The following is an 11612-nucleotide window of genomic DNA, read 5'->3' on the forward strand; positions in this document are numbered from 1 at the left end:
TTATATGTATACACACCTATACGTGTCGCTGCAGAAACTGAAATAATGGGACTTGTTCATCGCTGGATTACCCCGCGGGCACGAAATCAAGACTTTACAGAATTGGCGCGTTACTCGGAGTACAGCCTGAACGTTGATTAAATTATCAAGGTGCCGGAGTAACGAAGCATTGTACTTCCGAATTAGCCGGTGCTTAACGAAACATCCTATCGCTCGGAGATGTGCCGCGTATCGGAAGAGGCAAGGATTCAGCTCTTCGTTTCGTTACGCGGACGAATTTTCCGCACGCGTGATGACGGGCCAAATTTCTCGCTCGCGTATCACGTTCCGCGTGTGTGCGAACACGGCGTGACTCGAATCGCTTTGGCTGCGCTAATTAATCCCGATACGAGATGGTAATTGTGAAGCGGAGTGTAGGTACGCCGAGTGAAGCATCTGCCCGTGCGGAAACTGTATCGCCGGATAACAATATGTTACATAATACCCCCCCAGCTATTATTCATCGAAGGTGAATCCTAAGCCGTTGTGGTAACAAGAGGCCCGTGCAGGTTCACGGTGTCGAAGAGCGCCTGATGAGGGGTCACAACGCCGAAAGTCCCTCAGACGTGGAAATCAATATTGCAGAACAAGAGGGGACCCGCCGGAGCGCCTACCGGAACCCACCTAAACAACCGACAATTACGAAGATCCATTCGCGACTATCGCGTGTCGTTGCTGCAAGGGACCCTGCAACAGGCGGACGATCGGAAGAGAGAACCGCTCCTCGTTCCCCCCCAAAGTCTGAGGAGTGGAATAGAAAAAATAATCGAACGATGTCAAGGCTCGCTGGACCGTAACTAAAAACCAACATCGTCGTTTCCTGGGTTCGTAAAAGTTGGTCGGTTTTCTGACGATCGTTCTACGCCCCCATCAAAGGTTCGTACAAGGCTCTTATGCTCGATGTCGGGAGAGGACCAACGTTTGATAGAGTCGATTTTATCTCCTGACATTAAACGCCGACAATGCATTGTTGTCGCTCAGAGAGACGGAGATTATGTTATAAGAGCAAGTCGCGTTTAGGATCAATTGCAAAGCACCGATAAATACACTCCGAACGTCGGTCGAATTCCGTTCGCACGGTACGTTGGAATTGAAAATCGACAAGTACGTGGTCCGAAGTCGAAAAGCCGAGTGCAGATGAATCGCGATGCGGGGCGTTTTTATCGCCGCAGGCTTAGCTGTTGCGCTTCTCTTCGACGTCGAAACCGGCATCAGCGGCCCCTCGCAGATCTTTGTAAAGTTTTGAAATTCCTCGTCGTCGTCTTTTTGCGAACCCCATGCTCTGGGAAGTTTGCTTTTGATTACAGAGGGAAAAGTTTCAAGTATTCTATTTGCTTAGGAATCTTGAACAGTTAAAGGAGTTAGAGGTGGGGGACGGGTACTCGGCCGCACACAAACACACCCCTTTATTAAGAAGGCAATAATGAGCTTTTATTAGACGAAGGAACAACTTGGGTTTGTAAGATTCTTATTCCACCATGATAACTGCTTGAGAGTCCGAGCGTGGTCGCCAGAGCTGTTGTGTCTCTTCTTCATGCCCGCTCACCGTCCATGGCCGCGCTCACTCGAACATGGCAGCGCTCACTCGAGCAGGGCCGCGCTCACTCGTCCGAGCGCGGCATCAGGCACTGCTTCCTCGGTCTCCGTCGGGAAGTACTCGGGAAGACTGAGGCCGGGGGCGTGTTGCTTGGCGGGACCGACTGGGGCGCCACAGGTACTCCCCTCCCAGTCGTTGACCCAAAGGGCGACGACGAAGAAGGTGTGTCAGCAGGCGTGTGCTGGAATCTCACGGTGCGCTTCGGCGGCTGCTCAGAGGCGCCTGCATCGTCAGCAGGTAGATGGGCTGGCTTGAGCAGCGCGATGCTCACCGTCTTTTGCTCGCCGTTAACCTCTATCATGTAGCGGCGGTCGTCAAGGCGTTGCAGGACCCTGTGTGGGCCCGTGTACGGTTGGGTGAGCGGTGGCTTGATCGTTTCAACCTTTTTGAAGACGTGCGAGCATTCTTGAAGGTCCCTGTGGGCAAAAAACTTTGGCTTCGCGTGATGGGAAGTCGGGATGGGCTTTAGTGTGCGGAAATGGTTACGGAGCTGGTCGACGAAGGTTGCTGAGTCGGCTTGCAGGTCGTCAGTGGTGAAAAAATCGCCTGGGATGCGCAGCGACGTCCCGAAGAGCAGCTCTGCGGGGGATGCTTTCAGGTCCTCTTTGTACGTGGTCCTCAGTCCAAGCAGGACGGAGGGCAGCAGCTGCAACCAAGTCGGATGCGAGGCTCCAAGTTTACACATCAAGGCGGCCTTGAGCGTGCGGTGCATCCGCTCAACAAGGCCGTTAGACTGTGGGTGGTAAGGCGTCGTCCTGATCTTCTCGGCTCCGACGGCTCTTGCGAGGGAGGCGAACAGCGACGACTCAAATTGCGCGCCCTGATCAGTGGTTATGGTGAGTGGAGTTCCGAAGAGGCTTATCCACCCGTTGTACAGGGCCGCTGCTACCGTCTCGGCGGTCATGTCCTTCAGCGGGATCGCTTGTGGCCACCGAGAGAATCGGTCAATGATTGTTAGGCAGTAGCGATGTCCATCGGCAAGGGGCAGGATGATGAGGTCCATGTGTATGTGGTTGAATCGTTGGTCCGGGACGTCGATGCTGGCTGGCGCAACGCGCGTGTGTCGATGTATCTTCGAGCGCTGGCACGCGATGCATTCGCGTGACCACTTGATCGCGTCCTTGCGTATCCCGGGCCAGACGAACTTCTCCTTCATCAGCTTGGAGGTTACTCTGCCGCTCGGATGTGCTAAGCCGTGTACCACGTCGAATGCTTTCCGGCGAAGGCCCTTAGGGATGTACGGGCGTACGCGTTCTGTAGAGATCTCGCACAAAATGCGATGACCGTCGACGACGAGTGGCTGCAGTATTAGAGACGAGGCGTTGAGCTCGTGGTCTTCGTAAATGTCCTCTTGTTGCTGTGCTGCTGCGATGGTTTGCGAGGTGAGGATGGTCGGCATGTCGACGGCTTCGATCCGCGACAGTGCGTCAGCCACTACGTTGTCCTCACCAGTAATGTGCGTGAATTTGCAGCAGAACTGGCTGATGTATGCGAGTTGATTAAGCTGTCTAGGCGAGGCCTTTTCTGGGCGCTGTGCGAATGCTGATACCAGCGGCTTGTGGTCAGTGCGGATAACAAACTCGCGTCCTTCGAGGATATGCTCGAAATGCTTGATTCCGGCGAAAACTGCGAGCAACTCTCTGTCGTATGGGCTGTAGCGGGTCTCAGCGTCGGAGAGTTTCCGCGAGAAGAATCCAACTGGTCGCCAAAGTTCGTTGACGTGCTGTTCAATCGTGGCACCGAGCGCAGTGGAGGAGGCATCGGTGGTCAACATCAGCGGTGCGTGCGGTGATAGGAAGCTGTTTCGCGTGATATTCACGAGGCTCGCTTTGGTTGCGTTGAAGGCTTCTCTTGCTGCGTCGGTCCAGGGGATCTTGCTGTTGTCCTTCTTCTTGGCGCTCTTGAGGAAATTTGTGAGCGGGACTTGGAGCTGCGCGGCGTGCGGCATGCACGCGCGGTAATAATTGATCGCTCCAATGAAGCGGCGGAGGTCCTGGACGGTCTCTGGGAGCGGCCAGTCAGCTATCGCCTGTATGCGGGCTGCTGGTGGGCAGAAGCCATCTGGGGACACGTCGAACCCGAGGAATTTGACGTTCGCTCGGGCAAATTGGCATTTGTGCCAGTTGATTATATGTTTGCTCTCCGTGAGCAGGTTCAGTATGGTACGCAGGTGCTCGAGGTGTTCTTCCCGGCTGCTAGAGGCGATTACGATGTCGTCTAAGTACGCTCTGGCGAAGGGGAACGGTCGCAGGAGGTTATCCATGTACCTCTGGAACGTCTGCGAGGCGTTGCGTAATCCTGGTGGCATCCCGACGAACTCAAAGAGCCCGAACGGGGTAGTGACCGCGGTCTTGTGCACGTCTTCTGGTGCGACCGGAATTTGGTGGTAGGCCCTTTCGAGGTCAATGACCGTGAAGATCTTGGCGCCAAAAAGCTCGTGGAGTATGTCCTCGACACGAGGCATGGGGTACCTGTCCGGTACGGTCATCGCGTTGACGTCGCGATAGTCGCCTGTGCCCCGCCATGTGCCGTTCGGTTTCAGGACCATTTGTAGGTTGCTGGCCCAGTGGCTGCTTGAGGGGCGAGCGAAGCCCAGGAACAGCTGGAGGTCCATGAATTCCTTTGCGCCCTGGAGCTTCTCCCCGACCATCCGGCGAGTGCGCTGGTGGACTGCTGGGCCGGTGGTGAGGATGTGGTGCTGCACAGGGGCGACAGGTCCGGTCCCTGGGGGCGTTGAAGTCTCGGCAAGCTTCTGAAAAATTTTGATTAGAGCCTCTACTTCGGCGTCGTCTGTTGTGCAGTGCACGCGCTTCGCGGAAGCTATACTCGGAACCGAGGATTGGAGTAGTATACCATCCGACCTCATCCTGGTCGTTGGGTCGTATAGGCGTCCATGCTTCAGGTCTATCAGCAGGCCGTAGTGGGCCAGGAGGTCAGCTCCTATGATCGGCTGCTTCACGTCGGCGATGATGAACGGCCATGCGTAGTCACGGCGCATGGCGAAGTTGAGTGTGGTTACCCGCTTGCCGTATGTCCGGATACCAGTGCCGTTGGCAGCGATCAGCTGGAAGTCGTCGTCGGGCTGCAGCTTCTTCTTCGTCATCGACAGTGGCAGCAGTGAGACAACGGACCCTGAGTCGACCAGGTACTTGGTCCCGGTTGAGCGGTCGTACATGTGCAGGCGCCTTTCTCTCGGCAGGCGTGGATGTTGGGCGCTGCCACCAGCCTCGGATACTGATGGCAGCCCAGTTAGTTTCCCTGGTCCGCGTTGGGGGCTGGTTTGTACGTGCATGGTTGTAGGCAGCGGTTTGCTGCAGCTCCCCAGCGGAAGTGGTATCGACAAAGCCCGTTGTTGCCATTGGGGGTCCGTGAACGGCTCCTGCCGCCTCTGGGCTGACTGCCGTTGTTGTTGGCGGACAGCTTGTTCAGGATCTCCCTCGAAATACTGATGAGCTGAGCCAGTAGTGCCTTCACCTGGTTGTTGTCTGCCTGGGTGGCAGCGACGCTTGCTTCTAACAGTGGTAATCGCTCTAAAAACGCGGGACGGTTCGCGCCAGAAAATGGCGGAACGCCTTGATCTGCGTTTGGTAACCGCTTACCTCGTCCGCGTGCGAGCGAGGGTAATGATGATACTGGCGTCGATGTCTGCGGGGCTCCTCCAAGAGCTGCGAATGGTGCTGAACGGAGTCTGGAGTCGTCTCTTGCAGCGTGCTGCTCGTGCATGCCCTCTTAGTTCCAGAAATCGCGCACACGTACTTGAGTCGTAGAGTTGGGTTTTTTCGTTGAATGTTCGTTGCTCGGTCCTTCCCGAGCTATGCGGGGTCACCACTAAAGGAGTTAGAGGTGGGGGACGGGTACTCGGCCGCACACAAACACACCCCTTTATTAAGAAGGCAATAATGAGCTTTTATTAGACGAAGGAACAACTTGGGTTTGTAAGATTCTTATTCCACCATGATAACTGCTTGAGAGTCCGAGCGTGGTCGCCAGAGCTGTTGTGTCTCTTCTTCATGCCCGCTCACCGTCCATGGCCGCGCTCACTCGAACATGGCAGCGCTCACTCGAGCAGGGCCGCGCTCACTCGTCCGAGCGCGGCATCAGGCACTGCTTCCTCGGTCTCCGTCGGGAAGTACTCGGGAAGACTGAGGCCGGGGGCGTGTTGCTTGGCGGGACCGACTGGGGCGCCACACAGTCAAACGAAATATGACTACCGACAGTGCTTCGCCTTGCGCGGTTATAGATGCGGGTGAATATCTGAGCAGGAGCATAAGTACGAACGTTACTTTATTCTGAAATGTCTTTATTTTCTTATTCTTCCTTTTTTTTTTTGTTTTTTTTTGTTTTTTTTTTCTCGATCTGATAATAATATTTTCAAACATTATGCAAACAGCCGGCAACCGACTCGAAAATACTTTTTCAACGATTTTCCTAGAGTCGCGTTCCGCGCTTTCGTTCCATTTCCGGTGCTTGAAAAAAAGGAAAAATTTCTGAATCACCTTCGTCGACGGTAAACGTGATAAAATCCCCGCGTCTCCCACTGCGTATCGTACTTATATACGTACTGCGAAGTTGAATGGATTCAATGGGTAAAATAGTGGCTCATCCCGCGCCTGCAGCTGCGGGTCGTGATCCGCATCCGGAAGCCAAAATCGTCACAGGTACGCACATTTCGGCGAAATATTTAGCGCGCGAGTTCCATAAGCCGGGCTTGCCTCGTGCAAATTTAAAGTAATAGAGCAATTAATCCTCCGCTAGTACGTATATCTGGTACGTCGCTAGGCCGTATATACATAAATAAGCAAAGTGAGTGAATTATGAGGAAATGCGGGGGCGGCGGCCAGCATTTATTACCAGTTCCCATGTCACGCCTCGGCCTCGATGCGTTGCATTGCGTTGCATCTACGTAGATGTACGCGGACAAACGGTGGATCAATGAACGTCTAGGCAACGGCAAAACAAATAGGCATTGTGTCTGGGAATGGCGGAGGTATTCAACCTGATCCGCCAACGCAGAAAGGCCATGCAAATTCCGTCGTCTAGTCTCGTATCGTTTCATTACACTCTCCAGTTACAACGCGGCGTAATATACGTACAAGTTTTTCCATTTTGCGCAAGCAATTCAGTCGCCTTTTTTGGACCAGGAATTATGCAGAACGTGTTCTCTGAGTGAAATCGTTAATAAAAAGGCACGAGACGGTCCCGTCATTTTTTCATTCGACTGCTTTTCGGAATCGAATGTGGGGATTTTTTCGTCAAAGGTGTTTGCTTGAATATAGAATCGACGATCTTAAAAATGAATTGCGATTGATCGGAGTACCGCGGTCGATAGTCGAACCTGCCTATACCTATCATCCTCGAGCATTATTATTATATTCCCTGTCATCACGGACGGAACCCGGATACTTGGAATGGGAAAAGTTTTTGATTAAAACTTTCAGACTACTAGGCAAACGGCAGGACGAAAAAAAAGTCTAATAATGAAAAAAAAAATATATCTACCATTGAAAATCGTCTTTCCCGACACCTGGGTGAAGCTTCGTACACCTCGGACTGCGGTTCGTTGTGATAAAATGGTATAAAAAAAGAACTTCTGACAAATTGCACCACCTGAATAATTTGTATAATCGTAGAAATGGTGAAGGTGTAAAAATAAAAGAAGTATTTTCCAAAATTTTGCGTTTCGTGATTCGGCTTATATTTCGTTACAATAAATTCCGGTCGTTTCATTGTCCTTGTGATGAATATCGTTTCGTGATTGCAACGCATAAATAACAAGGCAACTCGAAATTCCCAAGGGGCCGCGAAGACTCGTTAGTCACGAACATTTTTACTTTCTTTACTCGAGTTATCTACTGTATTTATGAGTACGCGAAAATTCCAAAACGTCTTCATTAATCTGAGAATATAACCAGACATACTCAGACTTGGAAAACAAGTTTTTCGTTTTTTTTCCACACCTTTTTCTCTCTTCGTTCTTTATAATTTGCCGTGAAAACGCGCCGACCGTTGGATCTCGCAGGTAAATAATCGAGAAGCAAAATTCTTATCAACTCAATTTCTACTTCCTCCTCATCGTTTCCCTCGTTGACATTCGCCAAATTACAAGAATCTACCAGCCGTACGCGGCCGATCGAATCGAAAGTATTATACCTGCGTACTCGTATATATCCTCGAGGTAGTAGGTAGGTTAGGTAAGTCCTGGCGAGAAGTTTCCGCCGGAAAAGTAAACCCGGTGCACAAATCTCTAGAAAAGCCGAGTGTAATCCGATTTTATGGTGATGGAGGTGCGATATACCGACCCTGAGTACCGCTGCTTAAGTGCGCGGCCACGGTCCCATTTTCCGTTCGTTTCGTCCTCGATAGTATACCTGACCTTATAGACGAGGCTCGCGATAACGCTAATCCGTTGAAAGTCAGCGAGTCGGCAAAAATTGCGTAAATTCATTTCTCGTCGAATTTAAAGAAAACACACCGTGTACCAACCAGAGATTGGAAAACCTGTTCAATGAATATTTCACGGGACGTTGGTGAAAATCGGATGCGAATTCGAATGTAAGATTATTAAAGCACCGAAGTAAGCGCGAGATAACGCGCCGGGTTATTGTTAACCCGCTTTATTAATAGCCTCGACGAAATCCTGCGGGGGAGGAGTCGAGTTTATAGTTTCAATTCGCGGCCGAAACTATATTCAGAATTCGGATAACTCAGAACACCGCGGGTTCATTACCAACGCGAGTCATTGAGCATACTCACTGGCTGTGTGTCGAATTATTCGAATAACGCGGCAGCCTTCGGCACGGACTACGATCGTTTTCGTTTCATGGTCGATTTTCCGCCCTTTGGTTATTTCCCATAATTAATGTGTCGGGTCTATGTGTATCCGCCCCCGGCCGGAATTCGAATGGCGCATTGAATCAATTTCGGTGATTATAGTTATGCGATGCGGTATAATACGCGCATCGGTTCGCTAGCCGAAAGAGGGTGGAGTATTTCACCAATTGGCTGATGGAGTGAGACGTGATTTCCATGTGCTTGGAGGCCAGCGATGCATCTGCGCGAGCGATGAGTTGACGAATCGAAACGAACCTAAACAGTCGAAAGGCTTGCCGTGATTCAACTGATTTACGTCAAAAGCCGGCTTCGGAATCCGCTTAGTCCTTCGACCATGATTTTTACCCACCCCGTTGGCGTTCGTCCAACCCTCTGAAAGTATCTGCAACTCAGGAATTTTCCCTCACGGATAATCGAGAGGTCCAAGACTTTATCTCGCCGTTTAGGTATCTACGCCTAACGCATATTATTACTACTTTTCGATTTAACTCGACTTGTTTTGTCAGATGTTTGCTACCTGGATTGCCACTCAAGTTTCTTACACTAATTAGCCAAAAAAGTTTCAATCGAAACGAAGTAATCAGCGCTAATGTCACGGAATAATGAATTGTGTGCGAAACGTCGTTTCAAAGAATCGTCTATCGGTGAAGAAATCGCCAGCTCGGAACTCTGACGTCCGTGTTGACACTGACTTTTTGCAAAATTCTTGACAATTGATGTTGAACCACAACCGCGGTTACACAGCGAAAGAAAAACTAATGGCCAAAAATAAATTTTCACTCGAAAATTAACTTTCCGTTTAATCAACAGAGACTGTCGAGCGAAACGAGTTGTTGGCGTTATTATAATAATATAACCAGCGAAAACAATCATCGTGAAAATATTATGAGAGTACCTACTGAACCGCCGCGCCGCGACGACGAATTCCTTCGAATATTTTCACGAGAGAGTAAACGTTTATTCAAACCAGAAGTAAGTGTTGAATGTGATTGTTTGACAAACCGATGGCTGTGAAATTGAATTGCTCTGCGGTATCCGGAGGTTAAATTACGCTTTAACGAGATGAATCAGACGCTCAATATTTCAAACGGGCCTCGCGGATAGCGTTAAGTCGATGGTCAACTTCGTTTTCTTTATATTTTCCTACCCCGATGACGTCATGCTGCAAATAAATACTCCATTCCGGTCGAAGAGTAAGGTAGTAAAATATTTCGTAAAAATTTTCACAACCCATGGCGTGTCGCGTTTCAATTCTACGGGATTCTTGAGTTCCTGGAGGAAATTTTCATCGTTGGTCAAATTTCCCGATTACGGTTACAACCGGTTGTTTATCTTAGCCCTAAATTGAGATAGCTTCAAGTTTGAAGCCGCTGTTCTACCCAATTAACTACATCCTCCCTACGCCTAATTCCAGTGCAAAGTTTCCACCCTGATAATTCTGTCCGCGTTTGTGTTATATTCAAACGGTTTATACCCGATTCGTTACGACATGTTTAACGTGCGTTGTGAGTTGTGAGTTGTGAGTTCGATCAGCCCGCGCGATTCTTTGAAATCGCGGTATAATTAGACGGATACAAAGGAATGATTCTGCTTACGACGCGGGGCGCATTATTTGCATGCATATAATTACAACCAAGAGCTTTTGATGCCGCACTCTCTTCCACTGTAAGAAAGTTTAATTATTTTTCATTCAAAGAAACCTCTGCGTCGGTTTTTCAGACTCGACGAACCGTCTCGAGATTCTTTCATTGTGATCAACCTGTGTCTAGCAAAATAATATCAGTCCGTATTTGTATACTCTCGACTTGGATTGTTGCCACCTTATCGATATTTCGTGCAAGACCGATTTTCGTGTAACACAAAGCTATTGGGATCGAGGAGATTGTTCCGGGGAAAAGCTTACACTATTCGCGACAAAATTGATCGCGAATCGACCGAAGGGATGGTCTTTAAACAGCCCCCGAGTGAATCAAGCAATCGGCTGAGTTTAATAATGATCAACAATGCAGGCATTGAACAGCGACGAAAGCTGAGACAATGAGGCTCCCCAAGATTAAGGTATAGGTACTCGTTTCCCCGCCGCACACACAATAGGCTAGAATTTTATGACAGTTACGTAATGATAATAATATTTCCAGACGACGTTGGCGGTGTGGAGGTCGCAATATAATGAGGAACGGATATAACGAGCCCATCGCAGCTTGCGTCGATGTTATAGTCTGTGATGCTTCGCCGCGACGCTATTGTCCTATATAAATTCAATTAACGATCTCTCAAAGGTTCATTTATTTGGTAACGATAAAATTTAGGGCGACTTATCGCGTGGAGGTAATCGAAAAATATTCTCCGATTGATTTACGCTTTTCATGATCCCGAGTCGAAATTCAGACTCGTGTGCGCTTGCAAGTCCTACGTTTGGTAGGACGAAGTAAAACTTCCGGAGGACTAACTTGGGGTTGCAAAGAGAACCTTTAGGTTCAAACTAGGGCATTTTTAAAAACCCTACAGGTCCTTTACCATAGAATGTACAATTTCAGTAATTGAATATTAAGATCAATGCTTCGGAAAATTTTATGAAAAAAATACTCATTAGTTTGGTAATAATTAATGCAATTCAAAATCGTTTTTAATAATCTGACAATTATTAATTTTGTTATTTCATTTTTCGGTTGATTGAAAATCCTAGGTTTGGGGCATTATTTGTTATTTTGGTATTTTGGTATTTGGTATAATAGGACGTTAACCTCCACAAGGGATTCAACTACGAACAATATAGTTCTCTGGAAGGTTCTGAATATGGCGCGAGTACCAAAAAGTACTAAATAAGGCTCCGCTTAGTATCTGCAGGCTTAATTTCGACTCGAGGTCTGTCTTACCGGAAAAGAGAGAATATATTTAATTCCTGCAGGTGGATTGACCGGGACACGTCAAAGCGAGGAGTCCTCAATCCACAGCAGCGTAAACTTGCAAGATGTTCTTACAATTATAATAGTAACAAGCATACCAGAAGTCTCTGCGTCAGCGGTGTCCTGCAATCTGACCCACGTCTCCCTAAAACTTTGCAGAACAACCCTTCTGGTAAACACGGGGGGAAATCTGACCCGTTGCCATTATACTTAGTTCCGAGCGATTTCGGACCGTTGAC

The 11612-nt window shown here is 49.2% G+C and overlaps 1 protein-coding gene across 1 annotated transcript in view; it reads left to right on the forward strand.

The window, feature by feature from the left end:
* The window catches only part of LOC124213753 (TWiK family of potassium channels protein 18), a 207326-nt gene that overhangs the window by 168789 nt on the left and 26925 nt on the right, over positions 1–11612 (forward strand). The gene's annotated exons all lie outside the window — the stretch shown is intronic.

The sequence above is a fragment of the Neodiprion pinetum genome, chromosome 3, assembly GCF_021155775.2.
Source record: "Neodiprion pinetum isolate iyNeoPine1 chromosome 3, iyNeoPine1.2, whole genome shotgun sequence".
In the NCBI taxonomy this organism is placed as follows: Eukaryota; Metazoa; Arthropoda; class Insecta; order Hymenoptera; family Diprionidae; genus Neodiprion; species Neodiprion pinetum.